The sequence below is a fragment of the Eleutherodactylus coqui genome, chromosome 6, assembly GCF_035609145.1.
Source record: "Eleutherodactylus coqui strain aEleCoq1 chromosome 6, aEleCoq1.hap1, whole genome shotgun sequence".
NCBI lineage: Eukaryota > Metazoa > Chordata > Amphibia > Anura > Eleutherodactylidae > Eleutherodactylus > Eleutherodactylus coqui.
In genome coordinates, this window is record NC_089842.1 from 70539178 (window position 1) to 70566728 (window position 27551).

A 27551-nucleotide genomic window follows, 5' to 3' on the forward strand; every position below is an offset into this window, starting at 1 on the left:
CGTGTCGGCTGCGTGTGCAACGTTTAAAAATCAGACGCACCCAGCTACGTTTTACTCCTGGCTTCGCCATTTGCTTTCCTTAATTGGGAAAAAAAATACCTGCTCTGCCAGAGTTAATAACTCTGCTACCCTCACGTTCTGTGACACATTAGCAGGGACACAGCACAGTTATTAAACTTCTCATGTTCATTGAATATACGCAGTGCTGCCTTTTGGTGGAAAAAAACTGAAAATAATTGTATTTGTCCTGCCTCTGTCCGTCCTAAGGGCGGTGGACACGTGTCGGCTGCGTGTGCAACGTTTAAAAATCAGACGCACCCAGCTACGTTTTACTCCTGGCTTCGCCATTTGCTTTCCTTAATTGGGAAAAAAAATACCTGCTCTGCCAGAGTTAATAACTCTGCTACCCTCACGTTCTGTGACACATTAGCAGGGACACAGCACAGTTATTAAACTTAGATTATTCATTCACTAGAGGCAGTGGGGCCTTTCGTTTTCAAAAAAGGGAAAAAATTATATTTGGCTGCAGTCTTGCGCCAATTTATTTCCTGCCTGTGAAATCAAATCACTGGTAATACAGCATGCTGAGGGGTAGGGGTAGGCCTAGAGGACGTGGACGTGGCCGAGGATGCGGAGGGCCAAGTCAGGGTGTGGGCACAGGCCGAGCTCCTGATCCCGGTGTGTCGCAGCCGACTGCTGCGCGATTAGGAGAGAGGCACGTTTCTGGCGTCCCCACATTCATCGCCCAATTAATGGGTCCACGCGGGAGACGGTTATTAGAAAATGAGCAGTGTGAGCAGGTCCTGTCCTGGATGGCAGAAAGTGCTTCGAGCAACCTATCGTCAATACGCAGTTCTGCGCCGTCCACTGCTGCAAATCCGAATCCTCTGTCTGCTGCTCCTCCTTCCTCCCAGCCTCCTCACTCCACTACAATGACACCTGCTCAGGAGCGGGAACACTCCCAGGAACTGTTCTCGGGCCCCTGCTTAGATTGGGCAGCAGCGGTTCCTCTCCCACCAGAGGAGTTTATCGTCACTGATGCCCAACCATTTGAAAGTTCCCGGGGTCCGGGGGAAGAGGCTGGGGACTTACGCCAACTGTCTCAACAACTTTCTGTGGGTGAGGAGGACGATGACGATCAGACACAGTTGTCTTGCAGTGAGGTAGTAGTAAGGGCAGTAAGTCCGAGGGAGCAGCGCACAGAGGATTCGGAGGAAGAGCAGCAGGACGATGAGGTGACTGACCCCACCTGGTGTGCAACGCTTACTCAGGAGGACAGGTCTTCAGAGGGGGAGTCAAGGGCATCAGCAGGGCAGGTTGCAAGAGGCAGTGCGGTGGCCAGGGGTAGAGGCAGGGCCAGACCGAATAATCCACCAACTGTTTCCCAAAGCGCCCCCTCGCGCCATGCCACCCTGCAGAGGCCGAGGTGCTCTAAGGTCTGGCAGTTTTTCACAGAGACGCCTGACGACCGACGAACAGTGGTGTGCAACCTTTGTCGCGCAAAGCTCAGCCGGGGAGCCAACACCAACAGCCTCACCACCACCACCATGCGCAGACATATGATGGCCAAGCACCCCACAAGGTGGGACGAAGGCCGTTCAGCGCCTCCGGTTTGCACCCCTGCCTCTCCCCCTGTGCCCCAACCTGCCACTGAGATGCAACCCCCCTCTCAGGACACAGGCACTACCGCCTCATGGCCTGCACCCACACCCTCATCTCCGCTGTCCTCGGCCCCATCCAGCAGTGTAGTTCAGCGCACCGTCCAGCCGTCGCTTGCGCAACTGTTGGAGCACAAGCGCAAGTACGCCGCCACGCACCCGCACGCTCAAACGTTAACCGTCCGCATAGCAAAATTCATCAGCCTTGAGATGCTGCCGTATAGGGTTGTGGAAACGGAGTCCTTCAAAAGTATCGTGGAGGCGGCGGCCCCGCGCTACTCAGTTCCCAGTCGCCACTACTTTTCCCGATGTGCCGTCCCAGCCCTGCACGACCACGTCTCCCGCAACATTGTACGCGCCCTCACCAACGCGGTTACTGCCACGGTCCACTTAACAACAGACACGTGGACAAGCACAGGCGGGCAGGGCCACTACATCTCCCTGACGGCACATTGGGTGAATTTAGTGGAGGCTGGGACAGAGTCAGAGCCTGGGACCGCTCACGTCCTACCTACCCCCAGAATTGCGGGCCCCAGCTCGGTGGTGGTATCTGCGGAGGTGTATGCTTCCTCCACTAAAGCACCCTCCTCCTCCTCCTCTGTCTCGCAATCAAGATGTGTTAGCAGCAGCATGTCACCAGCAGTCGGTGTCGCGCGGTGTGGCAGCACAGCGGTGGGCAAGCGTCAGCAGGCCGTGCTGAAACTACTCAGCTTAGGCGATAAGAGGCACACGGCCCACGAACTGCTGCAGGGTCTGACACAGCAGACCGACCGCTGGCTTGCGCCGCTGAGCCTCCAACCGGGCATGGTCGTGTGTGACAACGGCCGTAACCTGGTGGCGGCTCTGCAGCTCGGCAGCCTCACGCACGTGCCATGCCTGGCCCACGTCTTTAATTTGGTGGTTCAGCGCTTTCTGAAAAGCTACCCACGCTTGTCAGACCTGCTCGTAAAGGCGCGCCGGCTCTGCGCACATTTCCGCAAGTCCCACACGGACGCTGCCACCCTGCGCACCCTGCAACATCACTTTAAGCTGCCAGTGCACCGACTGCTGTGCGACGTGCCCACACGGTGGAACTCTACGCTCCACATGTTGGCCAGGCTCTATGAACAACGTAGAGCTATAGTCGAATACCAACTCCAACATGGGCGGCGCAGTGGGAGTCAGCCTCCTCAATTCCTTTCAGAAGAGTGGGCCTGGTTGGCAGACATCTGCCATGTCCTTGGTAATTTTGAGGAGTCTACCCAGGTGGTGAGCGGCGATGCTACAATCATTAGCGTCACCATTCCTCTGCTATGCATCTTGAGAAATTCCCTGCAAACCATAAAGGCAGCTGCTTTGCGCTCGGAAACGGGGGCGGGGGAAGACAGTATGCCGCTGGAAAGTCAGGGCACCCTCCTGTCTATTTCTCAGCGCGTACAGGAGGAGGAGGAGGAGCATGAGGAGGATGAGGAGGAGGGGGAAGAGACAGCTTGGCCCGCTGCTGACGGGAACACCGGCTGATTGCCTGTCATCCTTTCAGCGTGTATGGCCTGAGGAGGAGGAGGAGGAGGATCCTGAAAGTGATCTTCCTAGTGAAGACAGCCATGTGTTGCGTACTGGTACCCTGGCACACATGGCTGACTTCATGTTAGGATGCCTTTCTCGTGACCCTCGCGTTGCACGCATTCTGGCCACAACGGATTACTGGGTGTACACACTGCTCGACCCACGCTATAAGGAGAACCTGCCCACTCTCATTCCCGAAGAGGAAAGGGGTTCGAGAGTGTTGCTATACCACAGGACCCTTGCGGACAAGCTGATGGTAAAATTCCCATCCAACAGCGCTAGTGGCAGAAGGCGCAGTACCGAGGGCAAGGTAGCAGGGGAGGTGCGGAGATCGAGCAGCATGTACATCCCAGGCAGTGCAACAGTCTTTAAGGGCCTGGCCAGCTTTTTGGCTCCCCACCAAGACTGTGTCACCGCTCCCCAGTCAAGGCTGAGTCGGCGGGAGCACTGTAAAAGGATGGTGAGGGAGTACGTAGCCCATCGCACGACCATCCTCGGTGACGCCTCTGCCCCCTACAACTACTGGGTGTCGAAGCTGGACACGTGGCCTGAACTAGCGCTGTATGCCCTGGAGGTGCTTGCTTGTCCTGCGGCTAGCGTCTTGTCGGAGAGGGTGTTTAGTGCGGCTGGGGGAATCATCACAGATAAGCGTAGCCGCTTGTCAACCGACAGTGCCGACAGGCTAACACTCATCAAGATGAACAAAGGCTGGATTTCCCCAGACTTCTGTTCTCCACCAGCGGACAGCAGCGATACGTAAGCAATACGTAGGCTGCACCCGCGGATGGAAGCTACGTTCTCTCTCACCATCCAAAACGGGGACATTTCTGCTTCATCAATCTGTGTCTAATATTCCTCCTCCTCCTCCTGCTCCTCCTCCTGAAACCTCACGTAATCACGCTGAACGGGCAATTTTTCTTAGGGCCACAAGGCTCACTCCAATAATTTTTCTGAACAATTTTTATAAGTTTCAATGCGCTTAAAAGCGTTGGAACTTTAACTTGAACCAATTTTTCGTTACACTGGGCTGCCTCCAGGCCTAGTTACCACTTAAGCCACATTAACCAAAGCGATTCACCTGCCATCTTGGTTGGGCATGGCCAATTTTTACTGAGGTACATTAGTACTGTTGGTACACCACTTTTTGGGGCCCTCACCTACAGTGTAATCATAGCAATTTGTATGTTCTTCGCCTGCACTCATGGTACAGAAAGGTGTGTGGGGTTGGCCTACACTTTAGCTACATAAATGTAACTTGTGCCTTGGCTATACTAAGGCTACTGAAATGGAACTAAGACTGCGCTCCCACTATACTGCTGCTTCAGAATTGTTACTGGGGCCTGTCTTGAGTGCTACTATTGCTGACATGGAACGAAGACTGCGCTCCCGCTATACTGCTGCTTCGGAATTGTTACTGGGGCCTGTCTTGAGTGCTACTATTGCTGACATGGAACGAAGACTGCGCTCCCGCTATACTGCTGCTTTGGAATTGTTACTGGGGCCTGTCTTGAGTGCTACTATTGCTGACATGGAATGAAGACTGCGCTCCCGCTATACTGCTGCTTCGGAATTGTTACTGGGGCCTGTCTTGAGTGCTACTATTGCTGACATGGAACGAAGACTGCGCTCCCGCTATACTGCTGCTTCGGAATTGTTACTGGGGCCTGTCTTGAGTGCTACTATTGCTGACAAGGAACGAAGACTGCGCTCCCGCTATACTGCTGCTTCGCAATTGTTACTGGGGCCTGTCTTGAGTGCTACTATTGCTGACATGGAACGAAGACTGCGCTCCTCCTATAATGCTGCTACTGATATGTTAGTGGGGCCTGTCCTAATGCTACGGCTGAAATGTTACGAATTCTGGGCTCTGCCTATACCGCTGCTAATGGTATGTCTCTGGGGTGTGGAAACAGAGGCTTCCCAAAGACATGATGGCGGCGAGGCCATTTCCCACCAACGCGGTTACTGTTAAGGTGCATATAACCACGGACACGTGGAGAGGACACGTAGTGCCTCAAAAACATCCCCCTCCTCCTCCAACAGGGAAAACATTCTTGGCAAATGCCTTTGCATTGGTTCGTCTGGTGGCAGTCCAAGAATTTCACCTTTACCGACACAACAAGAGAGCCCCCACACCATCCCCCCGCCACGGCCCACTTAATCCTGGCCGCATTCCGAAAACCAACAAAATACAACCGTGCTACTAGGTCCGCAGTCACCACCACATTACCACCAACGCGGTTACTGTTAAGGTACATATTACCAGTCTGACTGGGGCATGCAGACACCTTGACAGAATGAATAGTGTGTGGCACATAGGTTCCCCATTGCTATGCCCACGTGTGCAGCTCCTGATGGCGGTGGCACAGGATTATATTTCTCATTGCTTCTGTACAGCATTGTGGGCTATCGCCCCGCCCCTTTTAAAGAGGGTCGCTGCCTAGCCGTGCCAACCCTCTGCAGTGTGTGCCTGTGGTTCCTCCTCATGGCAGACGCACTTCTAAATAGACATGAGTGTGGCGTGGCATGAGGGCAGCTGAAGGCTGCGCAGGGACACTTTGGTGTGCGCTGTGGGGGGGAGGGGGGGCGGTTGGGCAGCATGTAACCAAGGAGAAGTGGCAGCGGAGTGTCATCCAGGCAGTGATTGTGCTTTGTTGTAGCTAGTGTGGTGCTTAGCAAAGGTATGCCATGCTAATGAGGGCTTTTCAGAAGTAAAAGTTGTTGGGAGGGGGGGGGGCCCACTCTTGCCGGTATTGTGGCTTAATAGTGGGACCTGTGAACTTGAGATGCAGCCCAACATGTAGCCCCTCGCCTGCCCTATCCGTTGCTGTGTTGTTCCCATCACTTTCTTGAATTGCCCAGATTTTCACACATGAAAACCTTAGCGAGCATCGGCGAAATACAAAAATGTTCTGGTCGCCCATTGACTTCAATGGGGTTCGTTGTTCGAAACGAACCCTCGAACATCGCGGGAAGTTCGTTCCGAATAACGAACACCCGAACATTTTGGTGTTCGCTCATCTCTAGTTATTACTATTACTGAAACTTTGCTTTAAATACTTTATTACATGCTCCACAACGATGTCTACCGCGCTGTCGAGGTCTTTATCCACACTGCCGGAGAAGGCAGTGGGTCCTACCATTCTGGCAATCCGGCCTCATGAAACTGTCTACCAGACACTGTCGAGGTTTATGTCCCGCTACTGAGAAACCAGTCGGACCTACCACTCTGGCAATTCAAGCTCTTGGAACTGTCCTTCAGACACTCCCACTGCAGGAGAACTCACAGAATCCTTCACAAGCACCATTAAGCCCACAGACCGTTAAGCTCCAGACTGCGGCTATTAAGCACCACCCCGCGACAATTATGCAAATTACTATCAAACTGTCAATAGCTGCAGCTCTATGATACCCACTTCCTCCTTTGTACCACAAAATGAGACCTACCAATACTGACTTCTGGCTCTCCTCTGACAATTCTCTGGACCTGCATGGTTATAACACCCCTGGCTCCAAACCAGCACCAGAAATGCTACAGGCGGCCCCGTCCTACTCCTCCCTGGGTAGGGCTCGGACCCTCTCGCCTCAACAGCGTAGTGCAGTCAGGACTGACTGAGTACAGTCTGCCCCAGTCAAGCAGCCTTGCTGGGAGTGGGGGGCTTCATCGTCCCTTGCTGAGACCCAAGGAACCCTCCACCATAAGATCTCCCCTGCGAGAGAGGAGAGGCAGGGCCACGGGGGAAACAGAGAAGCAGCCCAGTTCAGGAGGAGGGCGCAGAGGCAGTCATCTCCCTCAGCCCTGTGCGACAGTGATTGTTCCTACCGGAGAGAGGTCTGTAACGCCTAGGTGGACGTGGAACCACGGTGCCCTCACCTGCCATTGCAGAGGTGAGAGAAGTCTGTGCACCCACCCTGCTACCTTCCAGATGAGGCCTTCCCAGCCTGCGGCAGCCAGAGAAATCCGGGCTGTGTCTTCCTCCGGGCCTGTGCCGGCGTGCCTTGTGGACTTTGGGGGAGAGTCTGCGCAAGAGCTTGGGGTGACCAATCGCTCCCCACTGGTTTAAATCAGTTAGCGCTGACTGACCAATCACAACACGGTAGCCTGTATATAGTGAGATGCGAGGTTTCCCTTTGAAAATGATGGACGGCAAAACTTGGTCCCTCAGGAAAAGTCAGCGAGACCTACTACTCGGCCTGCCCGGGCTCATGGAACTTTTCCCCGGACACAATTGAGGTCTATGTCCTACTATCAAAGAAGCCAGCAGGTCCTATCACTCAGTCTGCCCGGGCTCATGGAACTCTCCCCCGGACACACTTGAGGTCTGTGTCCCACTACTGGAGAATCCAGCGGGATCTGCCACTTGGTCTGCCTGGGCTCATGGAACTCCTCCCCGGGCACTTGGAAGAAATGATGGGCAGATGTTACTTTACCGAACCTGACCTAAACTTGTGTCCTGTGTTATATGCCAACCACTGATGGCTGTCAGAGTGCCAATCACATGCTGCCCTGCCTCAGAGATTGCTCTCATTGGTCAGTTAGTGGTGACTAACCAATCACAGCGCAGCAGCCTGTGTATAGTGAATGACGAGGTTTCCCATTTGATTTCAATGGACGGCACCATGTGTTCCCTCAGAAGAAGTCAGCGGGACTTACTACTTGGTCAGCCTGGGCTTAAGGAACTCTCCTCTGGACACAATTGTGGTCTATACCCTGCTACCGGGAAGCCAGCAGGACCTACTACTCAATCTGCCCGGGCTCATGGAACTTTCCCCCAGACACATTCGAGGTCTATGTTCTACTTCAGAAGAAGCCAGTGGGACCTACCACTCTACCTCCCTGATGTCATGAAAGCAAACCCTGGACTGTTGGGAAATTGTCATTTTTAACCTTTTGAAGATGCCGAGACTTATGCCCCTCTCTTCCCAGCCTCATGATGGAACTACTCGGCCAAATGCTATGTCGGGCGGACCCCTGAAGAAGGAATCAGGAGAAGCTGCTAGGTCTTCCTAGCCTCATGCAACTTCTCATTGTTCACACAGAAGTTCAATGGGACCCTATGGAGCAGCCAGCGGGGGCTACCACTGCAACCTCATGGAACTCCTCATTGGCCACTTAGCAGTCCTTGTCAGGGCCCTATGAGAAAAGCCAGTGGGAGGTGCCATGCGGTCAATCTGACTGCATGGAAGTTCCTCCTGGACACATTCATGGTCATCTCCCGCTACAAGAGAACCATCGGAACTTTGTCATTTTTACAATGAAATGGCAGCCCATGCACACCTTTGCACAGGTACAGGGAGTTCAGCCTTGCTGGATGAGGAGAAGGATAATGTCAGAAAAGTGTTATCATCCTCACTAGCTGTGTCAGTCTCAGATGCAACACATGCGTAAGCTTCTTCTACAGAAAAGCCCCTGCAAACCATGCTTTAGATATATAAATGGAACACTGATCACTAGCTCTCTCTCTCTCTACCCACTGGAAAAGCACTGAGGTGCTTGGAGAAACAGATCTCATTATGTACAGGCTGCTGTGATGGGTCAGTCAGCACCAACTGACCCATAACAGTGATAGCTGGGGCACAATCAAAGTGATTTGCCCTCCGCGGTCCATCAATGATTTGCATATTGTAGCAGTAATTTCCTTTCTACGTGGTCTGGTGCAAGTTTTGTTTCCCTGTCTTCTGGCCTGGTGGGAATGATGCTAGGTGAGACATGCTTGGCTTCACCTGTATTTGTCAGGTCTCTTTAGCCTGGTCTTGTGCTTAGCTCTGAGCTGATTAATCACAGTCTCTCCCTGGCTTTGGCTGTAGTCAGAGCTGGGAGCTGGAGGTCCTGTTAGCCTGTGTCTTCTAAAGCTAAGTATAGTGGTATATTTTTTCATCTTGTTTGTTGGTTTTCTCCTATCCTATGTAAGGTCAGCTAGTGACTGAGGTATGTGGTCAGGTTCATCCTTCTCAGGACGGGTTACCTGCATTTAGGCAGGTCCCTTCCCTGGGTTAGGCTAAGGATAGTGTTTTCCATATTGTGGTTTTCTGTACTGTTTGGTGTGTGTTTGTGTGAGATCTGTAGGTTATAGGTCCAACGCATACTGCGTAGACATGACACATATAACACAGGGCGTAAGTTTATGTCAGATTGCGTGAACTAACATTGGCTCATGTCAGAACCTTTCGTCCTGTGGCGTTAAGGGGTTAAGGAGTGGTTCAATTTCAATTTAAAACTTTGACCCTTGGACTGGAAAAGTTTGTGCACCCCTGTATTTGAAAAATGCCTATTATCTTAGAAAATTTCTGACATGTCATAGCAGCACATCATTAAGGGCTTTTTGCAAAATAAAATCGTTTACTATTCATTCACTTCTTATTATAAGTTCATCTTGGAGTATCTTGCTGCTTGGGACCCCGGCGATCAAGTTTTGTAACTTTTAGGCGTACAGAGCTTCAAGTGTTTGATACCCCTGCACCACCGCAACAAAGGGAATTCATTTTATTTCTTGTTGCTTATATAACACCAAAATACTTCACAGCATTGTTTAAAAATTACCATCCCTCAATGTTCCCTATTTGAAAAATGTGATTGTTCCCAGCAAGAGAAACCACGTAATACTGTAGATATGATACCTTTTAATGGCTAACAAAAATACATGATGTAATAATAGCGAGGTTCCGAACCAACGCAGGGTTCATTTTTGTTAGCCATTAAAAGGTATCATATCTACAAGATTACGTTGTTTCTCTTGCTGGGAACAATCACATTTTGCTCTACTGGCTAACACGGTACCAGATCTTTGTTTTCATTATACCCTTTTTGAAACACACTACAAGGACATTTTCATAGGATGCCAGAGTCTGTGTTCTGTCCAATTTAAATAGACAGAGTACATTAGCATGTTCTATTTTACGTCTGTGATAATTACAGGAATAAGACATGCAACAGGCCTAACAGGAACAAAATAACCATGCAGATACTTTACCTTATAAAGGCTAACAAAAAATGATTATGCAAAAGGGGTTGTGCCAAGTTATAAAGTGATCCCCTATCCCAGCGGTCAGATCTCCACAGATCCTGAGAATAAAGGTCCGGTCAGCTCCTCAGTGAATGGAGCGAACGTGGTGCAGGCAAGCAGCTGACCATTCACTTAGAATAGAATTGTAGAGTTGGAAGGGACCTCGAGGGTCATCCGGTCCAACTCCCTGCTCAATGCAGGATTCAATAAATCATCCCAGACAGATGTCTATCCAGCCTCTGTTTGAAGACTTCCATTGAAGGAGAACTCAGCACCTCCTGTGGCAACTTGTTCCACTCATTGATCACCTCACTGTCTAATATCTAATTTGTGTCTTCTCCCTTTCAGTTTCACCCCGTTGCTTCTAGTCTTTTCTTGTGCAAATAAGAATAGGAATGCACTGTGACAGCCATTCAGATATTTGTACACAGCTATTAAGTCTCCTCTCAGCCTTATCTTTTGCAAGCTAAACATTCCCAGATCCTTTAACTGTTCATCATAGGACATGGTTTGCAGACCGCTCAGCATCTTGGTATCACTTTTCCGAACTTATTCCGGTTTGTCTATGCATTTTTTTAAATTGTGGTGCCCAGCATTGGACACAGCATTCTAGATGAGATAGAGCCCCATGTAATGCAGAGTGTTAAGGCAGCAGAAATGCAGTCCTAAGCTCTTGCTCATGACCTGAAGGTTGCAAGTTCAATCCCTGCGTGGTTCAGGTCAGTAAAATGAGTATCCAGCTTGCCGGGGGGGGGGGGGGTAAAATCATGCAATGGCAAGCCACCCCACAAAAACAGTCTGCCGAAAAAATGTCACAATGTGACATCACACTAAGATAAAAAGTGAAAATTGCCAGCAGCACACACCTATAGACTGTCCGCAGTGATTTAATAAAGAGCCACAATAGAGTCCGAATCATAGCTCCAAGCACGTGTCCAAAGAGCAAACATGACAATAAAAGCAATGTTTCAACCCTTCTCTTGTCTTTTAGAAGCTTGAGAAGGGTTGAAACATTGCTTTTATTAATTGTCATGGGAGAATAAAGCTACTTGGATTTTACTGCACCATATATGCTGCCACATATGCCTGTTTACCCTAGGTGTCAGTAATGACTTGGTGCTTGCACCAGGTCACTTTACCAATATTCCAGATGGGTCTAACTAAGGAAGAGTAGGGGGGGATAGTTATTACCTCACGTGATGTAGACTCTATGCTTCTCTTAATACATCCCAGAATTGTGTTTGCCTTTTTTGCTGCTGCATCACTTGTGCATCACTCATGTACAGTCTATTAGTGTACCGTAATTTTCATATGTGCAGTCCAATTCCTCCCATTCTGCATGTGCCCACTGTTCTAGCTTTTCTAGATCTTTTTGAATACTCTCTCTCTTTTCCCTAGTGTTAGCTATCCCTCCTAGCTTTGTGTTATTGGCAAACTTGATCAGTTTCCCATCAATTCCCTCCTCCAGATCATTTATAAAATGTTGAACAACACTGGGCCTAGGACAGAGCCTTGTGGTCCCCACTTGTTACATTCTTCCACTTGGATGTGCAGCCATTTATGACCCCTCTTTGAGTACGATCACTCAGCCAGTTGTGAATCCACCTAACAGTTGCCTTGTCAATCCCATATTTGATCATTTTTCCAGTAAGGAAGGTATAAAATACTTTGTGAAATGCTTTACTAAAGCTATACTTTATCTACTACATTTCCTTGACCAACCAAGTCAGTTATTCTGTTGTAGAAGGAAATTAAATTTGTTTGGCATGACTTGCTTGTTCAATTACAGCACCAGATACGGCCAGAGCACTTGAATTCAGTCATTTTCGGTGCGGTCATTATATTAAATGGAGCGGTGGTGCCTTGTGACCTCCACTTCATTCATTCAGGGACCAACCGAGCCCCCGTTCTCCATATGTGGCAGGTGTTGGCTGGTAAAGACAGTTGATGCCCAGCTGTCAACCCTTTAGCTGCTGCAGTCTGCACTGACAGTGGCTTTTAAATGGCTTGACAGAGAATAGGCTCTTATTAGGCAGAGGAATATTGTATGGACAGTACTCTTTTACCATATGTAGCAAAGAAAATGAGTGTTGTCAAAACGTTCAGCCTAACCTTAAAAAAAGTACAAAATCATATATTGGTTTTAGCATGATTTTAATTAGTGTACAGATTACAGCAAAGTGTATTTTCAGAACAGTTAATGTACGTTGTAGAAAAATGCGATCAATCGAATGCATAGAGTAAATTAAGGAAACTGAACGTTTATGCAGGTTTTCAATAAGGTAATACATTATAATACAATATCGTTCAGTTATCATAATGGAAAACCACTACAAATCACAATACTGGTTGTCTTAGTGTCACTACTGGGCACACTACAGAAGTGCCACTGAAAATCTAAAAATAACAGTGTATAAAAGTATCTTATATCTAGAAAAGGCAAAGGACAATGATATACATTTAATATGCAAAAGCTCATTGAGCAATGCTTTAGATGAGTTGCAAGAATATAAAATTAAAATAAATCTCATTATTCGTATAGCGCCAACTTATCCTGCAGAGCTTTCAGGTAATTTGTTTTTTATTTATTACCCCCCACCAAACTGGATACTCATTTTACCAACCTCAAAAGGATGAGTCACAGCTTTGAGCCACCTACCAGAACCATGCAGGTACTAAACTCACAGCCTTCAGGTCCTGAGCGAGGCCTTTGGCCTGCATTTCTGCTGCCTTAACACTCTGAGGATGCTTTTACACTGGATTGACCCTGCAGTATATCCTGCTGCCAAAATCCGCAAGTCTTAGGGCGAGCACCCACTGGCGTTTTTTTACCTGCGTTTTGCGTTTTGCGTTTTGCGTTTTTCCTGCACAGGCATAGAGATAACATGTGTTCCTGTCCACTGGCGTTTTTTTTGCGTTGCGTTTGCGTTTTTAACATAGGAACTGTCAGTTGCATATGTGTCCTTATTTTTCTCCATTGAAATTAATGGAAAAGCCGCGAAAACGCCGCGAAAACGCCGCGAAAAACGCCGCGAAAAGCGCGCGGAAAAAACGCGGGAAACGCGGCGAAAACGCTGCGTTTTTTTCCCGCGGAAAACGCAAACGCCAGTGGGTGCTCGCCCTTAGGCCAGCATTTACACGAGCAAGAAAAAAACATAAGTATTGCGAGATGCACAAAACTCTTGTGTTGTAATAGTCCACTATTTACAATGGGTGTATTTACATCAGTGACTTTTCTTCTCCCAGCAGTAAGATTTTAAAAAAATGCAGCATGCTCCATTTATTTATTGTATGTGTGATTGCCCATTATTTTTTTGGATGCAAAAAAAAAAAATTGCATTGCACTTGCATGCAGATGTGATTTTTCTCCCCCCCCCCTACTGAAACAACATGCGATTTTGATGCACATGAGACATGCGATTAAAAAATCTTGTGCAGAGATGCAATACATTTTCCTTGCAAAACTTGTTGCAATCGCAGGGAAAGTTGTATGTGTGCAAGCACAATTTCGGTTTTCATTTCTCAAACCAATATTGTGCTCTCCTGTGATAAGAATGAGGTGACTGCCGAAAAGTTTTCTCTACAGAACAGGAAGTGTCAAACTACTATCAGGCTCAGTGGCTTATTTTTTAATATAGATAGTGACATACAAAAGTTAAAAAAATGAAAATTAAAAAAAAAAAAATCTTCAAAGAGTATATTTAACACAAATACTTGATTTTAACTATAGATCACTTTCTGATGATACATCCCCTTTAAGAGATGAAAAGTATAAGAAAGACGTGTCCTTCTCCAGCCCTTTGTATCCAGTTTTTGTTTTGGTTACTGCTGCAGTTTAGTGTCTGTATTACAGTAACACCCAGGGCACGCTGCTGTTCTACCGGACCAAACTTAGATCACCATAAAACCCCGCCGGTATCTAGGCTTATAGAGGGTGCTAGAGTTATGTCCGGATGACACCCTCCTTACTTTCTACTCATGTAGGCCACTTTCACACGGCTGAGAAAGTCGTGCAAGATTTGTACGTTGAAAAAATCGTGGCATGCTCTACTTTTTGCCTTCCCCAGAATGCACTTCCCATTGATTTTAATGGAACCCTTTAGGCTCTTGCTGCTGCGCAATGTGCAAGGCGAGTGAAATGCGAGGTCGTCCATTGAAATCAATGGGAAACACTTCCGATCCTCTGACATGCGTGAACCTCGCATGAGAAGATCGGAATTTCATAGATGTGATGCAAGAAGGTTTTCCTTGAAAATTGTTTCACACTCGCGGGTAAAGGTTGTCGAATACGATACTTGGCTGAGTTTCTTAACCCGATATCTATCTTACTTGTGTGTTGGTAGCCATACCTGGATGATGTTTTTTATGGTAATTAGATCTGTTTTGTCTTTTTCTGTAAAGCAGTTGGAGAAGGGTTCTGGCCCTGAGCCCTCTTCCTACCTGGAGTATGTGATTTTGCGGGTGTAAGTGTTGCGGTAGTAGGAGTAGATGTTGTATGTTGTGCACTTAACTCTGACTCGTCACTGGAAAGAATTTCTTGAAGGTGATTAACTCGGAGGGCGCTGTTCATCTCATCCAGTTTAGTACAAAGGCTATTCAGTTTGAGCTCCACCATTGTGCTGTGATCACTTGATGCCTTCTGTTGAGAGAGAAGTGTATTCTGCAACTCTAGAAAGCTGCGCTTCACAAGACTGTATGCTTTGTTCTGGATGTTCTGACTTTCAGTAAGATTCTTCTGCATGCTTTGTAGCACCTCAATGATATTCTTCTGCTGTGCAACTAACTGATCCATCTGAGTCTCTGGTTGTAGTTGTGACTCAGTGGCGGTATGCGGTAGTGTAGACCGGCCTACTGCCATGGGGTTGTGACGATCACTTGCAGCCTGAGGCTCCTCATAAGACTGTGAAATTAATTTGTCCTGGTAGCTGGTACCTGGCAAGCAATTCGATGCTTCAAATATATTTTCATTAGAAGAAGCACATTCTCCTTGAAAATTCAAATAGAGAGAATTAATAGTTATTACCATCATACATGGTTTTAATGTAAATTAGCTAGAAGAGCATTTTCTCAAAAAATATATAGTATATATAATTAAAATAATTATCAATAATTCCATAATTAAATAAAAGACTATTCGGCTATTTTTTAATTATTCTGGTCTATATTGTCCATGAGCAGTACTTGATATTGCAGCTAACCACATTATTTTGAGTAGGGCTGCTCTCACACATGCGTTCACAATATGCTGCGTTCGAAATGGCTACATTTTAGCGCCCAATCTTTGAAGCCCCATTGAAATCACGGTAAAAAGCAGGCTGTATGAGAGCGTTCTTACGGCTCCCACCCACTGGCGATATTTTCTCTCTTGTGCTGCGAGAGCACGAAAAAAAGCTCGCATCGCAGCGCAAGAAAGAGGCCGGTATAGAACCGACATATCGCAAATGGTTTCAATGGGGCTAGCGACAGCAGCGCTAGCCCCATTGAAAGCATAGGGAGAATGCCTGTGGGGACCGCGGGGATGAAGGAATCCTCTGCCACAGCTGTGGCAGAAGTCCGCGGCATTCTATTCTATTGCTTACAATGGGATCGGCACTGCTGCCGATTCCATTGAAATCCACGGTTTCAGCAAGCCCCGCGGAATGATTATTGGGGAAGGGCTTGATATATAAGCCCTTCCCCGATAATCATCAATAAGTGTGAAAAAAAAAATTATACTCACCTCTCCTGCTCTCAGCCGCGTCCTCCTGCTGGCTCCCCGGCACTGCTACTGAGCTCTTTCAGCAGTCAGGGATTTAAAAATCCCCGCCTCCTGAAAGGGCTGTGCAGATGGGCTGAGGGCTCAGCTAATCACTCATAGCTCTTAGCTATTCATTCATAAGAGATGAGTATATTTAAAAAAAAAATTTTTTCACACTTATTGAAGCCCTTCCCCGATAATCATTCCACGGGGCTTGCCAAAGCAGTGCTTTCAATGGGACCGGCAGCTGTGCCGATCCCATTGAAAGCAATGGAATAGAATGCCGGGGACTTCTGCCACAGCTGTGACAGCTGTGGCAGAGGATTCCTTCATCCCTGCGGTCCCCGCAGGGATGAAGGAAACTCCTGCCACAGCTGTCACAGCTGTTACAGCTGTGGCAGAAGTCCCCGGCATTCTCCATGTCTTTTTAGTGGGGCTAGTGCTGCTGCCGCTGGCCCCATTGAAAAGACTGGCGATATGTTGGCGTGATGCCGATATCCCCGGCATCATGCTGATTTTTTTCTCGCACTGCGATGCGAAACTTTAACTTTAGAATCGCATTGCAGTGGCGAAAATATCGCCAGTAGGTGGGAGCACTTAGGGTGCTTCCACACCTGCGCTGGAGATTCCACTTTCCTGCTCTGTTGGGGGAGCAGGAAAGGGGAATCCCCGCAGTTGAACAGTTGCGTCTCTGGATGAAACCGAACAGTGCTGGGTGGACCACATTGATTTCATTTGGTCCGCCCACTTTCTGTTCAGCTGACTGGCTTTTGGACAGAAGAGAAAGCTACATGCAGTGCTTTTTCTTCTGGCATTTGCAGCTGCATCTGCAATGAAACTCCATGCAGATGTGGAACCACTCTAAGGGTGGCTTCACACGAGCGTGTGCGTGTATAGGTGCATACATAAGTGCGCACTCCTGTATGCGCAAGAACACGCATGTATGAAGGTCTGTGCATTGCCTTCAATACAGCCGCAGCTGCTGCTGGCGGCTCCATTGAAGGCCATGGTCTGCCGGCACCCCTTAAGTGATTTTCAAGGAAGAGCTTTAAATATAAGCTCTTCCCCGAAAAATCATCCCTTTTAGTGTAAAAAAAAAAAAAATATATATATATATATACACACACACTTACCTGTCCGCTGCTGCCGTGTCTCCCGCAGAGATGAAGAACACATCTGCGACATGCGGCAGATGTTTTCTTCATCCCTGCAGGGAATAAAGAATTCCCTGCTACACTTGTCACAGATGTTACAGATGCGGAAAAGGATTTCTTCATCCCCGCAGGGAATAAAGAATTCCCTAGCACAGCTGTCACAGATGAAGGCTGCAGTAGAGGATTCAGCTGCTGGCACCCCTCAATTGGTTTTCAGGGAAAGGCTTTAATATAAACCCTTCCCTGAAAAACAAGCCAAACTGATGTAAAAAAAACCCAAAAAACACATGCTCACCTTTTTTCGACTGCCGGGGATCAGCCACGTCCTGTCTCCGCTGTCCCCGGCTCTGCACTGAAGTTCTTTCAGCAGGCTGAGGCGCTTAGCCAATGACAGGCAGCTCTCACTGAATGAATGACAGGCAAGAGCTGCCTGTGATTGGCTGAGGTGCTCAGCCAATGACAGGCAGCTCTCGCTGAATAAATGACAGCCGGCAGAGACCGCGTATGGGCTGAGTATGGAAATGCACATGGCTGGGAATCTGAAGTCACAGACATGTGCAGTGTGATTTATTTTATTTTTTTTAATTCCCCACTCTGTCCAGAGCGGGGATGCTTATGGAAACGCTGCCCATACGCAATGTATTGCGTATGGACAGCGTATTATATGCAGAGAAATAGATCATGCTGAGATTTATTTCTTTTGCGTATCGATAGAGTGTGCATGGAAGAATGAAAGTCCACTGACTTTCATTGCCTCCATTCACCACGTATAATGCATGCGTGCAGTGCATGTGTGATGCGCGGTGAAAACATAGTTGTAGACATAAGCCCTAAGACTCATCTGCAACACGAAATGCAATTTATAAGTGTCAGAGTAGCTGCATGCAGAACCTTATTTGTATGGGGCTATATAGTGTTGCTATCCTGCCCATAAAGCTGTCATCTAGCATTCATAATGAGATGACTCTGCTCTCAGTCTATACAGCCAAGTTGAAAATTGAACTGCGAAAACAGGGAAACCAGTCTATTTTGTGTACTATTGTGGCTAGTGTAAGAACTGGAATATTTTGTGCGTTTTTTTCTACTTGATTGATAGATATCAAACTATATACGTTGTGATGATAGATTTACTTTAAAAGCATAATGTAGGGAAATAAAAGTTGTGACTGATGTATATAGATTTCCAGACCCTGACCTTTGCACTGCACTGTGACGTCGCCACCTGTTGTGTTGTGTGCTGCTTTCTCCACGCATTCCTATGGGAGTTACAGACACATCCGAGCAATCACATATGAAAACTTGTTGATCAGAAGTAGGGATGAGCAAGTATACTCGCTAAGGCACTACTCGTTCGAGTATGTGCTTTAGCTGAGTATCTCCCTGCTCGTCCCTGAAGATTCGGGAGCCGCCGCAGCTGACAGGTGAGTCGCGGCGGGGAGCAGGGGAGAGCGGGCGGGAGAGAGAGATCTCCCCTCCGTTCCTCCCCGCTCTCCCCCGCAGCTCCCCGCCCCGCGCCGGCCCCCGAATCTTCAGGGACGAGCAGGGAGATACTCGGCTAAAGCACATTACTCGAACGAGTAGTGCCTTAGCGAGTATACTCGCTCATCCCTAATCAAAAGGCAATGACATTATCCACTTTTTGCCTTTATTTTATAACCAACAAGTTTATGCTATCTCATGCATGATCTACCATATTTGGTTCTTTATCATGATTATGATTGGGGATAAAGATATGTCATTGCACATAGTATAAAATATTTACCTTTATCTGCTGAAGATTTGTCAGGGATTTCAATTTTTTGATCAGATATATCCATTTTAAAGAACTTAGCGACCTTTATCTGCCTTGCAGATAACATATCTTCGAGAGGCGACATCGGACCACCCGTGGAGGACTTCACTTTCAAATCATCAATATCTTGCTTAACTTTCCTCTTGTATTCTCCCCATTTCTTCTTGCATTCTTCTCCTGTGCGTCGCATGCCACCTACTTTGTTAACCTCCTTTGCTACCTTATCCCAGATGGCATCTTGGCCAGCAGCCTTAAGTTTGTTAGGTCCAACTAGGTGCTCATTGTGTGCTATGGTTGTATCTACAAGTTTATCGAGCTCAGGATCAGTAAACCTTTTCCTTCTGTGAGCCATACTTTCCTCCTATTCGTCTGTGTTGTTGATGGCTGGGGTAGAGATGGGTCTCTCTTCTGAAAGATACAACAAAAGTGCCGTGTAACATAAACTTACAGCATACAGAGCATTAATAATAAGAATTAAAAAACTGAGATGGTTGGTTCACATTGCTAATCTACTCCACAAGCATATCCAATCATAGTTGAGTGTGGCCAATATGTAGGCTCCTTGGCCGCACAAGCCACAAATAGGGTGCAAAGTTACCAAACTAAATTGGCCAAAATGGGGAATGAATAAGAATTACTTATTGGGCCATGAAAGGGGAGTCTTTATACTCCAACAACATTAATTGCAATGGAACAGCAGTAGAGGTACTGTTCTTTCAATATGGCAATGCAACTGATAAGAGACGCGTTCTTAGGGTAATAGCCCAGCTTGATCTCTCCAATTAAATGATTTTCAGCAAAACTGGTGCTAGGTAGAGATGAGCGAGCACCAAAATGCTTGGGTGCTCGTTACTCGGGACGAAATTATCGCGATGCTCGAGGGTTCGTTTCGAGTAACGAACCCCATTGAAGTCAATGGGCGACCCGAGCATTTTTGTATTTCGCCGATGCTCGCTAAGGTTTTCATGTGTGAAAATCTGGGCAATTCAAGAAAGTGATGGGAACGACACAGCAACGGATAGGGCAGGCGAGGGTCTACATGTTGGGCTGCATCTCAAGTTCACAGGTCCCACTATTAAGCCACAATAGCGTCAAGAGTGCCCCCCCCCCTCCCAACAACTTTTACTTCTGAAAAGCCCTCATTAGCAATGGATACCTTAGCTAAGCACCACACTACCTCCAACAAAGCACAATCACTGCCTGCATGACACTTCGCTGCCACTTCTCCTGGGTTACATGCTGCCCAACCCCCCCTGCACGACCCTGTGTCCACAGCGCACACCAAATTGTCCCTGCGCAGCCTTCAGCTGCCCTCATGCCACGCCACACTCATGTCTATTTATAAGTGCGTCTGCCACAGGAAAAGCAGGCACACACTGCAGAGGGTTGGCACGGCTAGGCAGCGACCCTCTTTAAAAGGGGCGGGGCGATAGCCCACAATGCTGTACAGAAGCAATGAGAAATATAATCCTGTGCCACCGCCATCAGGAGCTGCACACGTGGGCATAGCAATGGGGAACCTATGTGCCACACACTATTCATTCTGTCAAGGTGTCTGCATGCCCCAGTCAGACCGCGGTTTTTAATTCATAGACACAGGCAGGTACAACTCCCTATTGTGAAGTCCCTGTGGACCCACAGCATGGGTGGCTCCCTGGAACCCACCGGCGGTACATAAAAATATCCCATTGCATTGCCCAACACAGCTGAGGTAGTCATGTCGTGCTTAATGCAGGTGGGCTTCGGCCCACACTGCATGCCCCAGTCTGACTGGGGTTCTTTAGAAGTGGAAACAGATGCATTTATAATTCCCTGTGGACCCACAGCATGGGTGGGTGCCAGGAAACCACCGGCAGTACATAAAAATATCCCATTGCATTGCCCAACACAGCTGAGGTAGTAATGTCGTGCTTAATGCAGGTGGGCTTCGGCCCACACTGCATGCCCCAGTCAGACTGGGGTTCTTTACAAGTGGACACATGTAGGTTAAACTCCGTGTGCACCTACAGCATGGGTGGCTCCCTGGAACCCACCGGCGGTACATAAAAATATCCCATTGCATTGCCCAACACAGCTGAGGTAGTAATGTTGTGCTTAATGCAGGTGGGCTTCGGCCAACACTGCATGCCCCAGTCTGACTGGTAATATGTACCTTAACAGTAACCGCGTTGGTGGTAATGTGGTGGTGACTGCGGACCTAGTAGCGTGGTTTTATTTTGTTGGTTTTCGGAATGTGGCCAGGATTAAGTGGGCTGTGGCGGGGGATGTTTTTGAGGCACTACGTGTCCTCTCCACGTGTCCGTGGTTATATGCACCTTAACAGTAACAGCGTTGGTGGGAAATGGCCTCGCCGCCATCATGTCTTTGGGAAGCCTCTGTTTCCACACCCCAGAGACATACCATTAGCAGCGGTATAGGCAGAGCCCATAATTAGTAACATTTCAGCCGTAGCATTAGGACAGGCCCCACTAACATATCACTAGCAGCATTATAGGGGGAGCAGAGTATTCGTTCCATTTCAGTAATAGTAGCACTCAAGACAGGCCCCAGTAACAATTCCGAAGCAGCAGTATAGTGGGAGCGCAGTCTTCGTTCCATTTCAGTAGCTGCAGTATAGACAAGTCCCAAGTTATATTTATGTAGCTAAAGTGTAGGCCAACCCCACACACCTTTCTGTACCATGAGTGCAGGCGAAGAACATAGAAATTGCTATGATTACACTGTAGGTGAGTGCCCAAAAAAATTGGTGTACCAACAGTACTAATGTACCTCAGTAAAAATTGGCCATGCCCAGCCAAGATGGCAGGTGAAACCCATTAATCGCTTTGGTTAATGTGGCTTAAGTGGTAACTAGGCCTGGAGGCAGCCCAGTTTAACGAAAAATTGTTTCAAGTTAAAGTTCCAACGCTTTTAAGAGCATTGAAAAGTATAAAAAATTTTTAGAAAAATTATATGAGTGAGCCTTGTGGCCCTAAGAAAAATTGCACGTTCAGCGTGATTACGTGAGGTTTCAGGAGGAGGAGCAGGAGGAGGAGGAGGAATATTATACACAGATTGATGAAGCAGAAATGTCCCCGTTTTGGATGGTGAGAGAGAACGATGCTTCCATCCGCGGGTGCAGCCTACGTATTGCTTAGGTATCGCTGCTGTCCGCTGGTGGAGAAGAGAAGTCTGGGGAAATCCAGGCTTTGTTCATCTTGATGAGTGTTAGCCTGTCGGCACTGTCGGTTGACAGGCGGGTACGCTTATCTGTGATGATTCCCCCAGCCGCACTAAACACCCTCTCCGACAAGACGCTAGCCGCAGGACAAGCAAGCACCTCCAGGGCATACAGCGCTAGTTCAGGCCACGTGTCCAGCTTCGACACCCAGTAGTTGTAGGTGGCAGAGGCGTCAGGGAGGACGGTCGTGCGATCGGCTACGTACTCCCTCACCATCCTTTTACAGTGCTCCCGCCGACTCAGCCTTGACTGGGGAGCGGTGACACAGTCTTGCTGGGGAGCCATAAAGCTGTCCAGGCCCTTAAAGACTGTTGCACTGCCTGTGCTGTACATGCTGCTCGATCTCCGCACCTCCCCTGCTACCTGGCCCTCGGAACTGCGCCTTCTGCCACTAGCGCTGTCGGGTGGGAATTTTACCATCAGCTTGTCCGCCAGGGTCCTGTGGTATAGCAACACTCTCGAACCCCTTTCCTCTTCGGGAAAGAGAGTGGGAAGGTTCTCCTTATAGCGTGGGTCGAGCAGTGTGTACACCCAGTAATCCGTAGTGGCCAGAATGCGTGTAACGCGAGGGTCACGAGAAAGGCATCCTAACATGAAGTCAGCCATGTGTGCCAGGGTACCTGTACGCAACACATGGCTGTCCGCACTAGGAAGATCACTTTCAGGATCCTCCTCCTCCTCCTCCTCCTCCTGCTCCTCAGGCCATACACGCTGAAATGATGACAGGCAAGCAGCATGCGTACCGTCAGCAGTGGGCCAAGCTGTCTCTTCCCCCTCCTCCTCCTCCTCCTCATGCTCCTCCTCCTCCTCCTGAACGCGCTGAGATATGGACAGGAGGGTGCTCTGACTATCCAGCGACATACTGTCTTCCCCCGGCTCTGTTTCCGAGCGCAAAGCGGCTGCCTTTATGGTTTGCAGGGAACTTCTCAAGATGCATAGCAGAGGAATGGTGATGCTAATGATTGCAGCATCGCCGCTCACCACCTGGGTAGACTGCTCAAAGTTTCGAAGGACCTGGCAGATGTCTGCCAACCAGGCCCACTCTTCTAAAAATAATTGAGGAGGCTGACTCCCACTGCGCCGCCCATGTTGGAGTTGATATTCCACTATAGCTCTACGCTGCTCATAGAGCCTGGCCAACATGTGGAGCTTAGAGTTCCACCGTGTGGGCACGTCGCACAGCAGTCGGTGCACTGGCAGATTAAACCGATGTTGCAGTGTCCGCAGGGTGGCAGCGTCTGTGTGGGACTTGCGGAAATGTGCGCAGAGCCGGCGCACCTTTACGAGCAGGTCTGACAAGCGTGGGTAGCTTTTCAGAAAGCGCTGAACCACCAAATTAAAGACATGGGCCAGGCATGGCACGTGCGTCAGGCTGCCGAGCTGCAGAGCCGCCACCAGGTTACGGCCGTTGTCACACACGACCATGCCCGGTTGGAGGCTCAGTGGCGCAAGCCAGCGGTCGGTCTGCTCTGTCAGACCCTGCAGCAGTTCGTGGGCCGTGTGCCTCTTATCTCCTAAGCTGAGTAGTTTCAGCACGGCCTGCTGACGCTTGCCCACCGCTGTGCTGCCACGACGCGCGACACCGACTGCTGGCGACGCGCTGCTGCTGCTGACACATCTTGATTGCGAGACAGAGGTTGCGTTGGAGGAGGAGGAGGGTGGTTTAGTGGAGGAAGCATACACCGCCGAACATACCACCACCGAGCTGGGGCCCGCAATTCTGGGGGTGGGTAGGACGTGAGCGGTCCCAGGCTCTGACTCTGTCCCAGCCTCCACTAAATTCACCCAATGTGCCGTCAGGGAGATGTAGTGGCCCTGCCCGCCTGTGCTTGTCCACGTGTCCGTTGTTAAGTGGACCTTGGCAGTAACCACGTTGGTGAGGGCGCGTACAATGTTGCGGGAGACGTGGTCGTGCAGGGCTGGGACGGCAGATCGGGAAAAGTAGTGGCGACTGGGAACTGAGTAGCACGGGGCCGCCGCCGCCATCATACTTTTGAAGGACTCCGTTTCCACAACCCTATACGGCAGCATCTCAAGGCTGATAAATTTGGCTATCTGGACGGTTAACGCTTGAGCGTGCGGGTGCGTGGCGGCGTACTTGCGCTTGCGCTCAAACACTTGCGCTAGCGACGGCTGGACGGTGCGGTGCGAGACATTGCAGGATTGGGCCGAGGACAGCGGAGGTGAGGGTGTGGGTGCAGGCCAGGACACGGTAGTGCCTGTGTCCTCAGAGGGGGGTTGGATCTCAGTGGTAGGTTGGGGCACAGGGGGAGAAGCAGCGGTGCAAACCGGAGGCGGTGAACGGCCTTCGTCCCACCTTGCGGGGTGCTTGGCCATCATATGTCTGCGCATGCTGGTGGTGGTGAGGCTGTTGGTGGTGGCTCCCCGGCTGATCTTGGCGCGACAAAGGTTGCACACCACTGTTCGTCGGTCGTCAGGCGTCTCTGTGAAAAACTGCCAGACCTTAGAGCACCTTGGCCTCTGCAGGGTGGCATGGCGCGAGGGTGCGCTTTGGGAAACAGTTGGTGGATTATTCGGTCTGGCCCTGCCTCTACCCCTGGCCACCGCACTGCCTCTTGCAACCTGCCCTGCTGCTGCCCTTGCCTCCCCCTCTGAAGACCTGTCCTGAGTAGGCGTTGCACACCAGGTGGGGTCAGTCACCTCATCGTCCTGCTGCTCTTCCTCCGAATCCTCTGTGCGCTCCTGCCTCGGACTTACTGCCCTTACTACTACCTCACCGATAGACAACTGTGTCTCATCGTCATCGTCCTCCTCACCCACTGAAAGGTCTTGAGACAGTTGCCGGAAGTCCCCAGCCTCATCCCCCGGACCCCGGGAACTTTCCAATGGTTGGGCATCAGTCACGATAAACTCCTCTGGTGGGAGAGGAACCACTGCTGCCCAATCTGAGCAGGGGCCCGAGAACAGTTCCTGGGAGTGTTCCCGCTCCTGAGCATGTGTCATTGTAGTGGAGTGAGGAGGCTGGGAGGAAGGAGGAGCAGCAGACAGAGGATTCGGATTTGCAGCAGTGGACGGCGCAGAACTGTGGGTGGACGATAGCTTGCTCGAAGCACTTTCTGCCATCCACGACGGGACCTGCTCACACTGCTCATTTTCTAATAACGGTCTCCCGCGTGGACCCATTAATTGGGCGATGAATGTGGGGACGCCAGAAACGTGCCTCTCTCCTAATCGCGCAGCAGTTGGCTGCGATACACCTGGATCAGGAGTTCGGCCTGTGCCCACACCCTCACTTGGCCCTCCGCGTCCTCGGCCGCGTCCACGTCCTCTAGGCCTACCCCTACCCCTCAGCATGCTGTATTACCAGTGATTTGATTTCCCAGGCAGGAAATATATTGGCGCAAGCCTGCAGGCCAAATATACTTTTTCCCTTTTTTTTAAAAGGATAGGCCCACTGCGTCTATTCAATTAATAATAAGTTTAATAACTGTGTTGTGCCCCTGCAAATGTGTCACAGAACTTTAGTGTTGCAGAGTTATTAACTACAGCTGAGCAAGGAATTTCACAGGCAGGAAAGAAAGTGGCGCAAGCCTGCTGTAAAACGTAGCTGGTTGCGTCTGATTTTTTTACGTTCTCCACGCAGCACACACGTACCCAGAGCCCCGAGGACTGTCAGAGGCAGGCCAAATATACTTTTTTCCCATTTTTTAAAAAGGATAGGCCCACTGCGTCTATTCAATGAATAATAAGTTTAATAACTGTGTTGTGCCCCTGCAAATGTGTCAAAGAACTTTAGTGTTGCAGAGTTATTAACTACAGCTGAGCAAGGAATTTCACAGGCAGGAAAGAAAGTGGCGCAAGCCTGCTGTAAAACGTAGCTGGTTGCGTCTGATTTTTTTACGTTCTCCATGCAGCACACACGTACCCAGAGCCCCGAGGACTGTCAGAGGCAGGCCAAATATACTTTTTTCCCTTTTTTTTAAAAGGATAGGCCCACTGCGTCTATTCAATGAATAATAAGTTTAATAACTGTGTTGTGCCCCTGCAAATGTGTCACAGAACTTTAGTGTCACAGAACTTTAGTGTTGCAGAGTTATTAACTACAGCTGAGCAAGGAATTTCCCAGGCAGGAAATAAATTGGCGCAAGCCTGCTGTTAAACGTAGCTGGCTGCGTATTAATTTTTTACTATCTCCACCCACCACACACGTACACAGAACGCTGAGGACTGACAGAGGCAGGGCACATAGAATTTTTCCCTTTTTTTGGTAAAGAAAAGGCCCACTGACTATATTCAATCAATAATATATGTCTTCTGGCCCTGCCTACACAATTCTGTCCCTGTAGTATTACTGCCGGGCGCAATGCTCTGCACAGCCGATTTTGAAAAGAAAAAAATGCAACACTGCTAACAGCAGCCTGCACAGTACTGCACACGGTTAAATGTGGCCCTAAGAAGGTCCCTTGGGGTTCTTGAAGCCTACACTCACTCCTACCACTCTCCCTGCCTAACCACCACTTCTGTCCCTGGACTATTAATGCAGGGCGCAATGCTCTGCAGACAGCCGATTTTGAAAAAAAAAAAAAAGGGCAACACTGCTAACAGCACCCTCCACAGTACTGCACACGGATAGATGTGGCCCTGAAAAGGACCGTTGGGGTTCTTGAAGCCTACACTCACTCCTAACACTCTCCCTACAGCAGCTCCAACACAACAGCACTTTCCCTCAGCTAACTCACAACGCATCTGAGGCGAGCCGCGGGAGGGGCCGACTTTTATACTCGGGTGACATCTGATCGCCCCAGCCACTCACAGCAGGGGGGTGGTATAGGGCTTGAACGTCACAGGGGGAAGTTGTAATGCCTTCCCTGTCTTTCAATTGGTCAGAAAAGCGCGCTAACGTCTCAGAGAGGAAACTGAAAGTAACCGGAACATCGCGTGGTACTCGTTACGAGTAACGAGCATCCCGAACACGCTAATATTCGCACGAGCATCAAGCTCGGACGAGTACGTTCGCTCATCTCTAGGCTAGGTCAATGGCTTCTCTCGGTCCCTAATGTTGCAGGCACGTTCCTGACTCTGATTGGCCCTGAATACAGACCCTCTTCCTAGGCACTTCCACAGGTACTACAGGATCTATCACTGGAATACTATACCCAACCAACATCTAAGGCAAAGGTGCATAAAGCAAGAGCGTACACTTGACAGGAGCTCTGAAAGCAGTAACCCTCCTGAACTACTGGGTCACAGCTATTTCTTACTGCTCTGACACACTGCTTTCACCCTGATGTGAAAGATTAATCGACTAATATACAGACATAACAAGCACCAAGCGAATGTTTAGTGACCCAAACCATGCCGCACATGCGTCCTAGCCGATGGAACGCTATGCGTTTCATCTGTATAGCACCTGCGCCGTAAATCTCCCATCGTGTAGTGTGAAGTGGGACTGGCTACACGCACAAAGCCAGTCCCACTAT

General features: G+C 49.1%; 2 protein-coding genes across 2 annotated transcripts in view; both read right to left on the reverse strand.

The window, feature by feature from the left end:
• Window positions 1–27551, reverse strand: part of LOC136632226 (t-SNARE domain-containing protein 1-like) — a 249357-nt gene that overhangs the window by 160539 nt on the left and 61267 nt on the right. The gene's annotated exons all lie outside the window — the stretch shown is intronic.
• LOC136632224 (myb-related transcription factor, partner of profilin-like) overlaps window positions 12360–27551 on the reverse strand; it is a 47082-nt gene continuing 31890 nt past the window's right edge. The window contains exons 5-6 of the mRNA XM_066606959.1: window positions 18861–19298; window positions 12360–15193 (exon numbers count right to left, since the gene is read on the reverse strand). The gene's annotated coding sequence lies outside the window, so the exon portion shown is untranslated. The remainder of the gene's footprint in view (window positions 15194–18860; window positions 19299–27551) is intronic.